At 47.6% G+C, this 17,452-nt stretch overlaps 1 long non-coding RNA gene across 1 annotated transcript; it reads right to left on the bottom strand.

Annotated features, from left to right (window-relative positions):
- Positions 1 to 5,960: 5,960 nt before the first annotated feature.
- On the bottom strand, positions 5,961 to 7,479 carry LOC117244362. The gene is made up of 2 exons (XR_004497292.1): positions 7,366 to 7,479; positions 5,961 to 7,064 (listed from the first exon to the last, which is right to left on the bottom strand). It is a non-coding gene; the product is annotated as an uncharacterized LOC117244362 (long non-coding RNA).
- Between the last annotated feature and the right edge of the window lie 9,973 nt (positions 7,480 to 17,452).

Consider the following 17,452-nt stretch of genomic DNA (forward strand, 5'->3'; position numbering starts at 1 on the left):
TATTGCTCCCAGAGCCGGAGCTGGGATTCGATGCAGATGTGCCCCGGAATCCACTCCCTGCTCCAGCTGCAGATCCCAAAGATGGGCTGCTCGTGTCGTGTTCTTCCTTAATTATTGGGGAATTTGAGGGTTCTAATTGTGCTGGCAGATATTTTGGAAAGGTTTGGGTTTAGAGCTGAGTCCTGCCTGGCAGAGCTGGGAATTTGTGCCATGTGTGGCCCATGGGAGCACAGGGAATACATTCCAGTGGAAAATAATCCTATAGAAATCCCATAAAAGGTTAATTTAAAGGACAGAACAGAGGAAAAATGTGAGTCTCTGGGTTTGCTCCATTCACAGGTGCTGGGGACTCTTCTCCACATAATCCACAGTGCCAGACTTGGGTTCTCCAGGACCAGAAGCCTGGAAAACCATTCCTCTCTCATGTGTTTCCTCTCTTCCCCGATTTTCTGCCGACTGAAACACACCCAAAGGAAAGAAACTCCCGTTCCTGGCCTCTGCTGGGCATTTGCAATCTGGGCTTTGCCTTCCCCACATCCAGAGCTGCCTGAGGGATTTACTGCTCATCCCACACCTTCAGGAACATTCCCTGCACCCAAACACCCTTCAGCTGGGATATTGTCCCACTGTCGTAGAATCCTTCTGGTTGAACAACTCCCACAGGGAAACATCCTTGTCCTAAGTCCTTTTTTCCCCTCTTGCAGGGACTCCTTTCCCTGGTGAGCACTTCCAGCCCACTCTGCATCCCAAGAACTCCCCAACAAATTGTTTCCACACTCCAGCCCGACTCCAAGCCCGGTGCAATCCAAGGGTTAACCAAGTGAAACGTTTAAGGAGTCATGAAATGACTGTTTCCGCTTCCCATCTGGCTTTTATCAATTTTCAGTCGCTTTCCGAAGTGCAGCGACACAATCAAAAGCCCCAATCTCCCGAGGCAGATAATTCAATTTGGGAAATGAATTTCTTATGTGCCCAGGAGTAAATACATTCCTGGCCAGGGAGATATGGACTGCTGTCAATGGGATAATGAGGTCCAGGGGAGCGGCCGTGGCCCCCCCGGAGTCCTTTGGGGTGAGCGGGAGCGGTGGGATGAGGGTGGGAAGGTGCCAGAGGGATGGGACATCTCAAGGGCCAAGTGTGGAGCATCAGCCACCTCATGGACGTGAAGAGGGGATGGATTTTATTTTCTGGATGTTTAAAAAGGGCTCTGGGCTGGTTGGGAGTTGGACTCAATCTTGGAGGTCTTTTCCCAGCCTCGGTGGTTCTGGGATTGTGGGATCTCCACAACCTCCAGCTGGGTGTTGGCCTCTTCCCTCAGGTAACGTTAAAGACAGGAAGAAACAGCCTCAAGTTGCCCCAGGGGAGGTTTTGTTGGATGTGAGGGAAAATTTCTCCACCCAAAGGATTGTCCTGCCCTGGCACAGGCTCCCAGCTGTCACCAGCTGTCCCCCAGCAGTGCCAAGGCCACCACTGATCCACATCTCCAAGTGACACCTCTGCACGGCCTTAAATCCCTCCTGGCTCTGCCACAAACGTGGGAATCAGCCAGAGGGATCCACGCTGGGTGAGCTGGATAACAGGAACTGCCTGGGACAGGCAGCAGTTGGGCTTTATCTGCTCTTTTAAACCTGTTCAGGTTGTGGTGTTGAGTAACAAAATCTGCATGGCGATGTTACTGAAGAAATTAGAAATCAAAATGGATTGAGTAAAAAATTCTAAGATATTCAAAGAAAAAGTAACTTGCCAACAAATTAAATAAAAATGAAAATAAAGAGAATTAAAATGAAGATGAAAATTTGATTAATTTAAAAGAGATTGAAATAAGAGAAAACAAGAAGAAAATGAAAGAGAAGAAGAAGTTTAGTCTGCAATTCTAATTCCAGGTTTAACCCTTTCTATCCCAGTCCTCCACTCCTTCATCATGATCAACCTGCCAGAACACACCAAATCCACACTATGCTGGCTTGGGAAAAAGGCTTTTCCCTCCTCATCTCAACAATTCCAAACAAACAGGGTCCATTTTCCATTTTGCTCATTCCGTTGGCACTGCCCCATCCTGATTTTCCCTCCTGGTAAGGCTGGTGGGTGCTGACGGGACCATTTGGGAAGGAAATATCCCTCTTTTGCACTTTCCCTGAGTGGGATGAAGCCAAGAGCCCATCAAATTCCAACTCTGCAGGGAATTTTCCTCCTTTTTCCAAGGTGTTGGGCACATCCCAGCTTGGAGAGCAATCAGCCCTCGGCTGAGTTCAGGAGGTCCCGATTTTCCTGCGGGAAGTGCTTTAATCAAGATTAATCTTTTCCAGTTTGCAGTAATCGGAGCTCTTCCTGAGTTTTCCTCAACTCTGCTTTAGGATGAAATTATCGAATTTCCATGGCAATTAACGGAGGAAGGCTGAGCACAAGGATCGTTCTGTGAGATGGGTGGCAGGGGACAAGTGACACTGGCTCGGGCCAGCTGTAGGAATGGTCTCTGTGGGATGTTTTCCCATAAAATCCCTCCCTCTGGAACAGTTTTTACCTGGGGCATCGCTGACCTCCCGATGCTCACCAGCACCTGAATCCTACTCTCAGGCGCCGTGATCCGGGGATAAGACTCAGAGGGATTAGCAGAAGAAGGAACTTTGACCTGGATTTAGGATTTAGCCGAATATCCCCCAAATCCCCTTTACCTTAAAGCCACCTCGTGGCAAAGCCTTGGCACAAGTGACAGGCACGGGGGATGGGGGGGAGCTCCAAGGGGATGGGACAAGCCCGGGGGCACATCCTGACCTCGGCCACGTGGAAGGGACAACCCTGGGATCAGCCCATCCAACCTCCCTGGAGAGGGAAACGGGGAAAAAGGAAAGGAAGTGAGGAAAACAGGGGGGGAAATAAAGGGAATGGGGACAGGGAAAATGGGAAACAGAAAGGAAGTGAGCAGAGGAAAGTGGAGGAAAAGAAACTGGGGAAAGGGAAATGAGGAAAGGGAAATGGGGGAAATGAAGAAAGCAGGGAAAGGGAAGCAATGGGAAAAGAAGGGAAATGAGGAAAGGGAAGTGGGGAAAAAGGAAATAGGGGAGGGGAAGCAGGGAAAAGACAGGAAATGGGGAAAGGGAAATGGAAAAAGGAAGAAAGTAGGGAAAGAAAGGAAGTGGGGAAATGGAAAAGTGGGAAAAGAAAATAATTGAGATGGAAGTGAAGGAAAAAGAAAGGAGGTGGGAAAAGCCAAATGGGAAAAGGGAAATGAGGAAAAAGGAAAGGAAGTGGGGAAGATGAAAGAAAACGGGGAAATGGGGACTGTCCCCTGCCCGAGCAGCCCTGGCCCCCCTGGCACATGGGATGGGATTAACAACACACAGATGCATCCAGGGAAAACCCTCTGACCCGGCTCTGGGGCTCAGCCGAAACAAAACATTCCATGTTCAGGCAGAGGCAGCCGGAGGAGCCGGGCTTTTCAAAGCACACATTTCAGTGGGATTTGGATCCTGCCGTGTCCTCCGAGCTGTGTCAGAGCTGCTCCAGCCTCACATCTCCTGGCAAGGGAAGCAGGAGGAGCTGCTCCGGCCGGGATGCAGCAGCTGGAAAGGAGATGAAAAGGAGGGGAATTGCTGTGACGTGGCCACGGAGAGAGGCTTAGGAGCCAAGGGGGAGGGCAAAGAGCAGGAAAAACGCAGCTTCCAAGGACATATATTTGAGGGAAAAACTCCGCAGCATCTGCTTAGGACATCGGGTATTTCCCTCAGAAAGCCGCTCCTAAATAATCGCCCTCCTCTTTTAATGCAAATTGCATTGTGAATGATTTAAAACTCCAGAAAAGAGAGGCACCTGTGGACACGGCTCCAGCCCCAATCCCAGCCCTGGAAAGGCATCATTCCTGCCCGGCATCTCCTGGGATTGGGTTACCGGGAGTAATTCACGTACAGCTCACAAACGATAAATCCTGGCGGCGTTGGTTGAGGAATCCGGGCTAAGGAGAGATGGAAGTGATTGAATCCAAATGGCTCCGCAGCCCGGGCCTGCCGGACTCACTAAACACCAAAATTAACAATATTTCGGGGCATGATGAACTGCAGCCCTGGAAAACTGCTCCCCAAGTGCACCTTAAACACAGCAAGAGCTTTTTCAGGGAGGTTTTTAGATAAATGTTGGAAGAAAAGAGAAGTTTTCATCGTTTTCCTTCCATCTGGTGGAATTCCTCTAAGTCCTGTCCTTTTCTGCTGATGGCTGGGGCAGGATGGTGGCACCAGAGTGAGCCTGGGGCTGCTCTGGGCACAAATCAGTTTGGCAGAGAAATACAGAGAGGGAGTCTGCTCCAAAAAAATCCTCTAAAAGGTGAATTCAGACGCAGCACTCACTCAGATACTCTCAGCAGGACCATGAGCCCCTGACAATCCTTGGATGATCCAAGGTGTCTCCTCCACATCTCCTGGCCAGCAGGAAAGGTGGGAGCTGTCCCGTGGCTGGGCTCCTCTCAGCCAGGGTCACACTCCATGAGCTGCTGCTGTCAGGGATTTATGACAGAGCAGAAAGGAGCAGGAAGCCAATAAATGCTGATATCTGCCCCTTATCATCAGACATTTGGGCTGGATTTGGAATTTCTGTGTGTCTCCCAGCTGTGCCGTTGGGCAGGCACATCCATTCTCTGTTCAGCCTTCCCAGAAATAATCCAGGCTCAGGTCAGAACAAAGACAAAGGGATTTGGGGCTTTGCCTCAGAGGGAGATGAAGATTCAAGGATGAAAACTCAGTGACTGTGTTGGCTCTGCCTTGCAGGAAAATCCATATTTGTCTGACCTGTTCATCCATGTCTATGCCCACATTTCAGTCATTCCAGGAGAATCTGTTCCCTCTGCCTGGATAATTTCTTTGGGGACTGATGGAGCTCAGTGAAGCCCCCAAAAGTATCAGAGGGCCACCAAACCAGATTTCTTCAAATTCTCCAACCTGGCCTTGGCCACTTCCAGGGCTGGAGCAGCCACAGCTTCTCTGGGCACCCTGCCCAACCTCCCAGAGAGAAAATCCTCCCCAGTATCCCATCTCACCCTGCCCTCTGGCAGTGGGAAGCCATTCCCTGTGTCCTGTCCCTGTTTCTGGTTATCAGGTTCAATCCTGATGTCCTGACACTCGTACTGACACTCACAGAATGGCTGATGCCACTCTGGGATATTTTCCCTATAAATAATCCACACTAGGGCTCGATGCCAACACGAGGGATTTTCTCTCTGTAAGTCTCTGCCTTGTTCAGCTCCATTCCATCAGCCCCCGGCCCACACCTGGCCAAGCCCCTGAGCACATGGCTTGCTTGAAACATCTGGGAAAACCCATCTACTGCAGCAAAATCATAATTTTTAGCTTAAATTCACAGGGCTGCATCTTAAATCAGTGGGACAATCAATCAATGGGATTTTTCCCTTTGTAAAGACTCTGGGGCCAGAATTTAATATACAAAGTCAAGGGGGTTTCTCCTGAAGATGGAGTTTCTAAAAATGAATATTACAGCATTGTTTTCACCCTTATTGACTGTGTCATGCTGTTATTGCCTCCAGTCATTTTTTTTAGGAAACAAATAAACAGCCAGGATTTGTCAGTCTAAGCAAAAACCTATAGTGGCAGCAAACTTAATCTGGTGTTAATTAGGCTTGTGGAAAACTAAATCAAGCATCAGAAACCACAGATTATTTTAGGCTTCCTCTAGCATAAACAGAAAGGCTTGAGGATCCATAACATATTATTTTTGTTGACAGTTTTCCACTTTTCCCCCAATTTATTTCATGGATCTGATAGGCTGCTCCTTGATTGCTTTTAGCTCTGTCTTCTTTTGGCCTCTGCATGGCAGTTTGTTAATCCTTCCTATTTTTGTGTGTTTAAGCAGGATTACAAACTTCAAATGCATTGTAAAAGGAACCTGTATACAATCTTTCAAAACCACTTAAGTGGGCCAATGACAGAAGTCCCAGCCCTGCAAGGAAATACAGAACATTTCGGAAATCATCCCCGCTGTTTATTTAGAAGCCATTTTTAATTACTCAGCAGGAATGAATGAAAGAACTGGAAAATGGAGAGAGACAGAGGGGTTTGCATTGAGTTACAGCTCGTGGAGAACAAGGGAGGGACGGTCAGGCTTTCAAGTCTGGGGAATTTGGGGGTGTAATTATGTCCTGTGGGTTTATTGACAATTTAAACCGCAAATATATTGCAAAGAGCAGAGGCATCTCTCGAAAGGCTCAATGCAGCATCCTCTGGAACATCAGGAGGAATTTCTCCAGGGAAAGGGTGGCCAGGCATTGCAAGGGGGGTGCTGGAGGTGTCCAAGGAAGGACTGGACGTGGCAGTCTCCTGGTCAGGAGCCACTGGGCTGCTGATTTCCCCAAACTTCTTCCCAAACTTCAGCTCCAGAGCGATCCTGGCAGCCCTGGCTGGGATTTCTCACAGGGGCCACTCACAGAAGGCCTATCCTGCCAATGAGTGCTCATTCCTCCTGGAGTTTCTCTTCCCTTAAAAGCCAATATTAGCCTGCCTGAGAAAGAATGGAGCATTCATTTATTGGGACAAGATGATTTTCAAGCTGATTTGCATTAATTTTGGAAGTAGGAATTTTTTTTTGTTCCCGTTTCTTTCCAGGAAAAACTGAAGTCATAGGAGAGTAAGCCATGCCTTGCCTGGTTTTGATCACTTGAAGGACTTAGAAGCAAACCCCTCAAAGTAAATATTTCCTAGGAAGATCATTAAGGGTGCGACCAACATGCAGGGAACAGCAACAGGAAAATGCTGCTTTAAACCTAATCCCAACCCATGCTGCATTCATTAGTGAATGACATTGTAGCTGGAACAGGAAAAAATAAAAAGCCACGGAGCAGAATGATATTCCAATTGTTAAATGGTTTTGGATCACTCCAATTATCCCCCCTCAAATGGCAATTGTTCTCCAGTGTTTAGCAGAGGGAGAAGTTCTCACAGCAGTTCAGGTGGGCACAGGAATGTTGGTGCTCTGCTGATAAGCATCCTGGGAGCTGTTATCAGTGAGATACCCAGCATGGGGACCTGGGAAATTACCTGGGAGATGATGCCTTGCTTCCTGTGACACTGAGGAGAAATAATTATTTTTGTAAAATCATGGAATGGTAGGAGGGTTTGGGTTGGAAGTGGATGACCTTAAAGATCATCTCATTCCACACCTTCCACTATCCCAGGCTGCTCCAAGCCCCGTCCAACCTGGCCCTGGACACTTCCAGGAACAGCCACAGCTTCTCTGGGCCCCCTGTGCCAGGGCTTCCCCACCCCCACAGGGAAGGGATCCTTCCCAGTATCCCATCTAACCCTGAGCCTTGTCAGTGTGAGGCTGTTCCCCCTGTCCTGTCATTCCTTGCCCTTGTAGAAAACGTACCAGGATAAAGCTCCCAGCTGGAACAGCCCAACCCAGGAGCTGCTCCCTCTGCCTGGAGCTCCCGGAGAGCCCTGGCCCCTGGAGCACCCATGGGTGCTATCTCTCCCAACCAGGACACCCTCCTGGAAGCCTGACAGCTCCTGCTTGCTAAAAACCAACTTTATTATTAGCAGAAGAAGAAAAAAAAGCAAAGCTGACGCGCTGGGGGAGCTGCAGGAAGGGAGATAAGGAGCAGCTGCTCCCCTTCCTGCCCGGCCCCCCCGGGACTTTATCTGGCCAGGCCACGCTGTCCCCTCCAGGGCGAGGGACACGGTCTGGGGACAGGGGATATCAAGGGCTGGAGCGTGTCCAGGGAAGGGAATGGAGCTGGCAAGGGGCTGGAGCACCAGGAGGGGCTGAGGGAGCTGGGAAAGGGGCTCAGTCTGGAGAAAAGGAGGCTCAGGAGGGACCTTCTGGCTCTGCACAAGTCCCTGCCAGGAGGGGACAGCCGGGGGATCGGGCTCTGCTCCCAGGGAACAGGGACAGGAGGAGAGGGAACGGCCTCAAGCTGTGCCAGAAGAGGTTCAAGGTGGACATCAGGAAGAATTTCTTCCCTGGAAGAATGGTCAGGCCCTTCCAGAGAGGTGGTGGAGTCAAAAAAATCAAGTTCAAAAACCAAGCAGATGTGGCCCTTGGTGGGTTTAGTGGTGGGATTTGATCGAAGCTTGGACTTGATGATCTTGGAGGTCTTTTCCCACCTTAATGATTCTATGATTTTTTAATTACCTTGCTCCTTGTAAACCATCTTTTTAATCAGAACTTCTAACCAGTAAAAAAATCACTCTTGGTAGCTTTTTCTCTGCTTTGCACCATTGGTACAATTCAAAATGAAGGAGTTCAAGAAGATATTCCAGCCAAAAATTAACACCAAATCCTACAGTTTTACAAGACTTTTTTTTTTAATACAAATACACCCAAGCACAATCATATTGGACATGGACACTTAGAAATTTGGGAAACTTTGGATATTTCAGAATTATCACAGCTCTGAGTACTGCTCTAGGTTTTCAGGGGTGTTATATTAAATTTTCCCTGTACATAAGCAAACACATCCATGAGTTTATTAAAAAAGAAGCAGGGAAAATTAAGGAAGAAAAAAATAGCAAAAACAAATATTAAGGAAGAGCAAATACTAATTTCTCAATCGGTGACTTTGCTTTACTTTGCCACAAGATGGAGCCTTGAGATTAAATCATTTGAGGTTTGATGGGTATTTAAGAACATTCAGATCCATTTGAAGATGGAGGTTGGATTTGCTCAGATGATTATCTGTGTTTTTTTAATGAATCATGGCTTTCATCATCTCTAATTAGTCAGATATGAGGAAACTATGAAGACTCTGTCAAAATAGTTGCCACTGGCATAACTCAAAGGAGGAAGATATTGAACAATGCAGCTTTTCTTCTGTAATAAGAATTCATGCTCCCAACCAGGTGATATTACCTGGGAGGGAGGAGGTGGGGAAGAAAGGGCACTTTGTGGGGAAGCTGAGGCATGAATGGGGACAAAAGAAAGGTATTTGGGAAACCATAGCCTTTTTTCCTCCTTTTTCACCTCCTGGTTCACATTTTCTTCTGCAAAATCCCCCATTTATGTATCCCATAGTTATTTCTGAAGTGCAGTGGATAATGATCCATGTAAACGTTGTGCTGAGTTCCAGGGTTTGATACCAGCAGCTGAATTTGAGCCAGCCCTCCCAGCAAGATCCTCCTCCCTGCCCTTTGCCAACAAGCACTTCCCTAAAATATAAAGCCTGAGTGCACAAATTTTGTCTCTCTTTTGATTTCACTTCCCTTTGGCCTTTTTGTTTCACACAGTACTTTCCTGGTGGGCTGTTTTCATTTTCTTAGTTGAAATTATTCTGGGAAAACTGAGAAAATAAGTAAGGTTTGGATTTTTTGATGAGGGCATTTGAGCTCTAGAGAATTCTCCTCTCGAGAATTCTATGGAAGGGGGTTTACAAGAAAAAAAAAATGCAAATGTGTGTATTTAGGCTTTCCTGCAAGAAGATTTTTTGGCATCCCCATCCCTCTGGCCTTCTGTCTCCTCTGGGTCATGGATCCCAAACGAGTGGTCCTGCTCATGGATCAAGAGTGTCCCTGCTAAATTTCACCCTTGGCATCACATTAAATTAAATATTAGGAGGAAATTCTTCCCTGTGAGGGTGGGGAGGTCCTGGCACAGGCTGTCCAGAGAAGCTGTGGCTGCCCCTGGATCCCTGGAAGTGTCCAAGGCCAGGTTGGATGGAGCTTGGAGCAGCCTGGGATAGGGGAAAGTGTCCCTGCCCAGGTGGGATGAGATGCTCTGTAAGGTCCCCTTGAATCCCAACCAGTCTGGGATTATTTTCAGCTCAGAGGGGAGCAGCAAAGGCTTGAAATCCAGCGTGAGCAGAGGGAATGAGACTTGGATCAGCACATCCATTGCCAGGGTCAGCCTGACCGTGGATGTCAGCACTCTGGAGCTGCCCACATCCTTCCAGCAGCTGGACTGCTGCTGTCTTCCTGGCCAGAATTTTGTGTGGAATATTCCCCAGTCCCTGCCCATCCCTAGCCAAGAGCACAAGTCCAGGAGCCTGCAGAGTCTGGGAAGGACATGGACAGGCAGGATCGGGCAGGCTTCCTGCAGCCTCTCCAGCCCTCGGCAGCTCCAGGGCTGAGCAATCCCTCTCTTGGGAACCCCACCCTTGGAGAGGTCTTTGCCTTTTCCAGATAAAAGGCCAACACCCTTTCGTGTGCTTTCTTGTACCAGCTCTTTTTTTTAAAAAAAAAGAATAAAATAAAAAAAGTTGTCAATTGTGAGTTTGCTGTGCCCAAACCTTCACTTTCAGGCATGGAAAATGATTTTTTTCCTTCTAATTGAAAATGTCAGTGTTCCTCAGAGAGACAGGAATGCAAGGAGACAGGGATGTGCTCAGTTTAAGGATATAATTCCTGAGAATAAAGAGAGCTGTGGAATTGCCCTCAGACCAGGGCTCCCACATGGCTGCAGTGACTTGCCCAGAATGGATCTCTGAGTCATGGAATTGTGGAATGGTTGCTCAAAACCCCACCCAATCTGGCCTTGGACATTTCCAGGGATGGGGCAGACAGAGCTTTTCTGGCACCCTATGCCAGGGCCTCACCACCCTCACAGGGAAGAATTCTTTCCCAATATCCCATCCAAGGGAAGCCGTTCCCCCTTGTCCCAAGTTCCTCTCCAGCTCTCCCAGAGCTGCTTTAGGCACTGGAAGAGGCTCTGAGCTCTCAGAGGACTCTGAGGAGTAGAATACTTTTAAGGAAGTATTGAATATTGGATATTGGATATACTGGATTTTAAATGATGGTAATACTTCCTTCTGTCTTTTCCCAGCACTGCCCTTTCATTCCTTCTCATGCCACTTGTTTCCCTTGTCTCCTCAGCTCATCCCCTGCCTTCCAACCCTTCCTGTCTCGCTGTCCAGACTAATTAAAACCCAGGGAGCCGCTTCATTAGGAAAGAACGGAGTAGTGGAAAGACGGATTCCAACATCTCCACGATGGAAACCAGGACTGGGGATGCACCTTGGCCTCTAATGCAGGACTTGAACAGTAACCACCTTAGCTGAGATTAATTTTCAATAAGTCTTGAAAGGAATCAGATCCAGCTGTGCTAATTAAGGTGAAAAAGCAACTCATCCAAGAAAGTGAAGCAGGCAATTCCAAGGATATATCTTCTACACTGTGTACTTGTTATTCCCTGCTGGAATACAGGATATGAATGGAAGAATTTCTAATGCTGCATCAATTTCAGAGGCATCTTTTCCTATCAGAAAACATCATCCAACTCTGCTGAATGCAAGCAGGTGAATTTTAGGAGAACAGTTAAATTTGGATTCAAGGTGGCATCATCTCCAGGCCTCCAGTGTGACACCGAGTAAGGGGGACACAGGAGAGGAGGTCACATCCTTCACTAATGGGAATATCCACTTGGGAAGAAGGAGGAGAAAATAACCCAGAAATAAGGTCATTGTTCCCCTGGCAGCCCTGGGGGACACTCAAGCAGTGCTGAGACTGAACTCATTTTCCTGCTGAGCCTGACAAGGATGAGGATCCCACTTCTCATGGCCCCAAAGGCAGCAGTGGAAGCAGCTCTAATTTCTTTGGAAATATCAGAAATCCCAAGAGGAGAGTCTGTAAAGTGTCTTTAGGGAAAATGATCCTGTGGGAATTCCCAGCACAAGGATTCTGAGTTTATTGTAACATGGGCCGTTCAAGCTTATCAAAGCTGAGCTGTAATTCGGTTTTGGTTTATCCAAGCATTACCAGGACATGGAACATTGCTCTAGAACTTCCCAGAACTGTATTTCTGTGGGATGCAATCCTTGGAGAAGTGGAAGTAAACACTTCCTCCTGCCTCTTGGCAAGGCTCTTCCTTTGGGATGAAGAAACAGCTCCAAGCATGGAAACAATGGACACTTAGATGGCGATTTTAAAGATATTTCTAAACTGCAGAAAACAGGGATTTGTTTACTTGGCCAAATGGTCACATTGCTGGGAACCCTTCATCCTGTACCCTCAGCTGAGTGGTAGGGGAGCAGCCAGGGGTTAGAAATGGGGCAGTGGGAATGCGATTTCCTCCACTACATTGGAGATTGGAAGGTTCTTAGGGAAGGGAAATGGTGTCAGAGAGCAGTGCCTCCACTGTCCCTCTTCAGGGCTGGCACTGGAGCTGCCATCCTGCTTCTGTGTCCCAGAGCTGTTCCCACTCATCCCCAGAGCTGCTGCCAGGAGCTGCATCCTCCCAGCATCCCAACACAGGGCTGTGGGTGTGAATATTCCCACCAGTCCATAATACAGTTGATTTTTAATTTTTAAATATTAATTATACGAACCAGGGACTCAGAACATTTTATTTAACCACTGTTCCCTGAAGAAGTGGAGGCCAAAGGGTGAATATGGCCCCAAACTGTGGCTTGGGAGACAGATTGGACCTCAGGGGGAAAAAAAAACAGTGGGAGGGGAGTGCAGTGCTGGTGTAGGTTACCCAGGGAGGTTGGGGACTCTCCATCCCTGGTGTTTTCCAAGATTCAGCTGCACAAAACCAAATCTAACATTGGTGATAGTTCTGCTTTGAGTGGGAGGTTGGGCTGAAAAACAAAAGAATTCTCTTCCAACAAACATTCCCGTGTTTCTGTGATCTTCAATTCAGGCCAATGCATGTCTTTAATGTTAACCTGGGGAGATTTCAATATGCCCCAAATTGCTTTCCTTAAACATTCTTTTGAACTGGGAGCTTTCATACTAAAATACAATAGAAGAAAACCACTGATTTTTGGGGGATTTCTTAATTCCAGTCCTTCAGAACAGAAATGTTGTTCTCTCTGCTGTCTGCTGGAGAGTCAACACGTTCAAATACAGCAGCACAGGTCCCATCAAAGCCTTGTAACATCACCAGGTGTCTCCTCACTATGAAGAGATTTTTTTTGGAACAGGAAAAGAAAGAACCACAAGTTATTTCCCGTATCATGCTGTGATATCTGTGCTACAAACACAAACAACCTCCTGCACCGAAACCTGCGCTCTGTAAAAATGGTGTGGGCAGTAGATTTGCTTTTCCTTCAAATCAAAAGGCACCTTCTGCAAAGTAGGACATAAAAATGGGTTTCTTAAGGTCTGTTTCAACACAACATTTCATGCATGGATTAAACGTGGTTTTTTAGGGCTGTGCCCGTGCGTGTGTGTGACCACGTTTGTTCCTGCCTGCGCTGCACAGAGGAAACTCGTGGCTCGGATCAGAGGCTTCCTGCTCTCTGTGTTGAGAAGAGGAAGCACGGGCCAGGCTTGGCAGTGTCACCCCCCCAGCTGGCACCGTCCCCAGCAGCAGACACCACACGCTGCTGAGGCTTTGCCTCCCAGAGCTGGCAGACCTCGGCTCACAGATAAACATCAGCACAGGAGACCACTGCCACCTCTGCTGCTCAACAGAAAACCTGCACAACTTCACAAAAGCCCCATAAATCTCTTTAACTGACAAGATTTGTACTCTGGCTCTGTTAGCACAGGTGTTCTGCACGATTGCTATTTTTGACAGGCTTTGCACAGATGAAAAGGGACACCTGTATTTTAAAAAAGAATAGGTGAGGGTGAAGGCAGGTTCATTTTACATCAGTAACTTTTATTTTTAAAGTTTGTACTATTTCTTCAGGTAAATCTGGCTACAAAAACTGGTAACGTGCTCCTACTCACTGTCCAGGGCTGATTTCTGTTAGTGTTAATGAAGTTTGAAGAAAAGGTGCCTCTGTAATTGAATTATGCCTTTTTTACTCACTGGATCTTCCCAATTCCAGTTCAGATGCAGCTCTGGATGATGCCCAGAGCTCTGCTAAAGCCCTTTTGAAAGATTCACCTGTGACTTTTCACCCTTACTTCAAAACCGATAGTCTCTTAGTACCGCCTATTTTCACCACCTTGTTCATAAGAAAATTCTCCAGCTGGAATGTGGTGTGGCCATAAATCCTTCATTAATCCATATTAACAGATGGAGCTGCTCCATAGGCAGGTGGTATGCATGGAACACACACGGATGTAAACAGACCAAGGCAGGGCTCTCATTTCCTTGGCTGTTTCCAGAGCTGCATCTTTGGGTGACAGAGCTGGGGCAGGAGCTGGAGCTCCAGAAATGGTTAAAGGAGCTGAGAAAGGGGCTCAGCCTGGAGAAAAGGAGGCTCACGGGGGACCTTCTGGCTCTGCACAACTCCCTGACAGGAGGGGACAGCCGGGTGAAAGTTGTGCTCTTCTCCCAGGGAACAAGGGGCAGGACAAGAGGAAACAGCCTCAAGCTGTGTCAGGTTGGACATCAGGAGGAATTTCTTCATGGAAAGGGTGGTGAGGCATTGGAAGGGGCTGCCCAGAGAGATGGTGGAGTGCCCCTCCCTGGAGGTCTTCAAAGAAACGACTGCACGTGGCACTCAGTGCTATTGTTTACTTGACACGATGGTGTTCGGTCAAAGGTTGATGATCTTGGAGGTCTTTCCAACCTTAATGATTCTGTGACTCACTGGAAGACTTAATGGATGTTAAATTGATGATGTGAGCTCCCAGCAATCCTTCCTGAGTCCAGGAGCACCAGCTCTATGGGTACTGCTTCCATTAAGGCAGGAAAGAGCTGTCCCTGTGTGCACGGCCCTATCGACAGGCACAGAGCAAACCCACAGGGAACAAGTCAGACGAGCTCCACCAGCCACTGCAGAGCTCTGCCAGGACACTGGGAGCCTCTGCCAGCACAGCCCTGTGCATCTGGGAACATCCTCACCCGGCCCAGGGCAGGGACAGCATGAAGGTTTGGGCAGCACAGCCAAAAGAGACATTCCCATGTCCGCCCTTATCGTTAAACTGAGCTCAAACACGACCTGGTCACAGCAGGATCAAGCCTGCGCTGTTTGAGAAAAGGCTGCCCCTTGCAGCAACATCTGCATGTGTAGGAGTGGGCTCTCCTGATGTGCAGCATTCCAGCAGGATGGCAGAGCCACTGAAGGTCCTGCTCAAGCAGGGATCTGCACACAGGGAGAATGCCAAGGATGAATGGGTGGGTTTTCTTCAGCACTTTCCCATTTAGGGTGTCCAAAAACAAAAAAGCCGTTCAAACAAAAACAAACCCAGTCTGGGGGTCCTCCCCTACAGCAGCCCCTGGAGGAGCTGAGCCTCTGCCAGCCCACCTGGCCAGAGGGAGAACTCCTGGAGTGGGTTTGAGGGAAAGCGTGTCCGAAAGGAAAGAGGGGGAATCCCGGATGCCACCCCTCAGTGCCAAGGCAAACACAAATCTCTGTCCAAAAATGTCTATTTGGCCTGTTCAGTAGAGGACACTCTGAGCTCTGAGCGATTGTTGGGTTTCCTCCAGCAGCAGAGTGTGGCAATGCTGTTACAGACCTGCCAGGACTCCGGGTTCCTGACAGATCTCTGCTTGCCTCACGGCAGTTACACCACACTCGCGCTTGGCCCTTCCACCCTTTGGGGCTGCTGATCACCCTGGGCGTGCTGCTCGCTTTGGCAGATGTTCCAGAGGACTGGAATTTCGTGTGGAATTCTGCTCTGTGAGGCAATGGCTGTGTGGGCAGTGAGGTCTCTTCAACGCTGACCTGACCACATCAACAGGATCTCTGTGTCCTTCAGGCTCCCTCTTCTCATTCCTCCCACAGCTGGACACCGCAGAGAAAAGGGACTCCCGGCTTCTCCCTGCATGGAAATAGGCAACTTTCCATGTAACCAACGTTCCTGTTGTAGTGTTTTGTAACAAGGCATCAGTAGAAGTGAGTAATGTGTGTTTTCCTTGCCACAGATCCTAATCTGACACTGCTGCAGTGGAGAGAAGCTTGCCAGGCAGTAGGGGAAGGCAGCAGAGCAAACAACATTTCCTCTCCAGACACAGATCCTCACTCAAGGCCCCAAATTTAGTGGGAAAAACTTTCCTCCACGAAAGTTTAAACTGAAAGCTCTCAGTTTTGCAGTTTTGTGGTCTGAAATCCAAATGGATTCAGTAACAGCCTTAGGAACAGGTAGAAAAGTAAAAAAGGTCCCAGGTCACTGATTAGGGAAGGAGTGGAGATGGAATACCAGAGATGGAGAGTGAGGGGAAAACAGGAGGAGGAGGTGTGGGAGGAATGTTTTGCAAGAGATTTGGGAAAGGACTGGAGGCAAAAAGCAGAACTTCAGACATCTGGATAAATATAAAATGACACAGTGGGAGAAGGTCTTTTGGAAAGGAGAGAGTTTGTAGATTCTCTTTAATTTTTAACAGCCCTGCATGACATACTTGTTTACTTTAATGGCACTTCTGTCAGTAATTGCACTGCTCATAAAAAAACCCTTCTGCTGGATATAGTGTATATTTAAAACTGTTAATTATTACTTCTTTAATTACTGTTTCTTTACACCTCAAGTCCAGGTTGGGGCTCTGAGAGTCATCCTTGTGAGCTCTGCAGTACCAGTGAGAGTGTGAGGCTCAGCTGAGTGAATTTACACTTCAGTGCTGAACTCTGTGCATGGATTTAGGTCTAACAAAACATTACTCGGGTTCAAGGAGCTGTGAGTGACCACTGAAATGCAGAACATGTGCTCACATGTCCTGCCAGCCTGCAGCCTCCTCCTCCTCCCAGCTCTGAGCCAGGACAAGACACACGAGCCAGGATTATTCACATACACAGCACCCTCTGCTTCAACGTGGGAGAATACTTCAAAAACTAGGAAAAATAGAACATCCCATTGTTCCCAAGAAGTAAGGAAGGGCTCTCCTGTCATAAAAAATAAAAGATAGATAGAATAAATGTGAACACATCTTATGGCTGGAGCTTTGAAAAAGTCTATTAGAAGAGTTAAAAAATTCCTACACGTTAAAAATTAATTCAGGATTGCTCAAAAAGGAGCTTCCAGTGGGATTATCTGCTGAGTCACTGCCTGGTGCAATACAAGGTACAACCTCACCTTCCAAAGCCTGGTCTTTAATATTCTTAGACTGTCTGGGCTCCTTATGTCATCACTGCTGCTAAAAGGAAGGCGTTGGGGTTTAGTGGCACTTCTAAGAAATACAGTTCTCTGTGAGTAAAGGTAACAGCATCACAGCCACCACAGCATTCCAGTTCTCCCTTTCTTTGGACAAATTTCTCCAGTCTCTAAAATAACTTGCTCCATGTATTTGTTATTTTTTTTTTATCAGTGTTGCTTTACTTTGCAGACACCAGAAGGATTGAAAAGATAATTAAGCATCAGGGGATAATCTCTTCCCTGCCAAGGTGATAAAGACAACCTCAGAATAAATAGCAGGAAATTAACCCCAGGGTATTTTAATAGTAAAGAAAAGCAGAAATATTGCAGAATTCAAAAGAAGAAGTGAAATGACTTCTTTAGATGGCTTGGGATTTCCAGGCCTACCTGCAATCAGTGTATGGCAAAAGTCTGAAAGAAAACTGGGCCAGGAGTAAGGTGAAAAAGCATTTTAGGAGTGAAGTGGGGGAGTTACCCATGGGGTTCTCTGATCTTTATTCAATCAAACAGCCTGATGATTTCTAGAAGGGGGAAAAAATGTAAATCTGAGTTTT

This window comes from Parus major, chromosome 4A, assembly GCF_001522545.3.
Source record: "Parus major isolate Abel chromosome 4A, Parus_major1.1, whole genome shotgun sequence".
NCBI classification, from domain to species: domain Eukaryota; kingdom Metazoa; phylum Chordata; class Aves; order Passeriformes; family Paridae; genus Parus; species Parus major.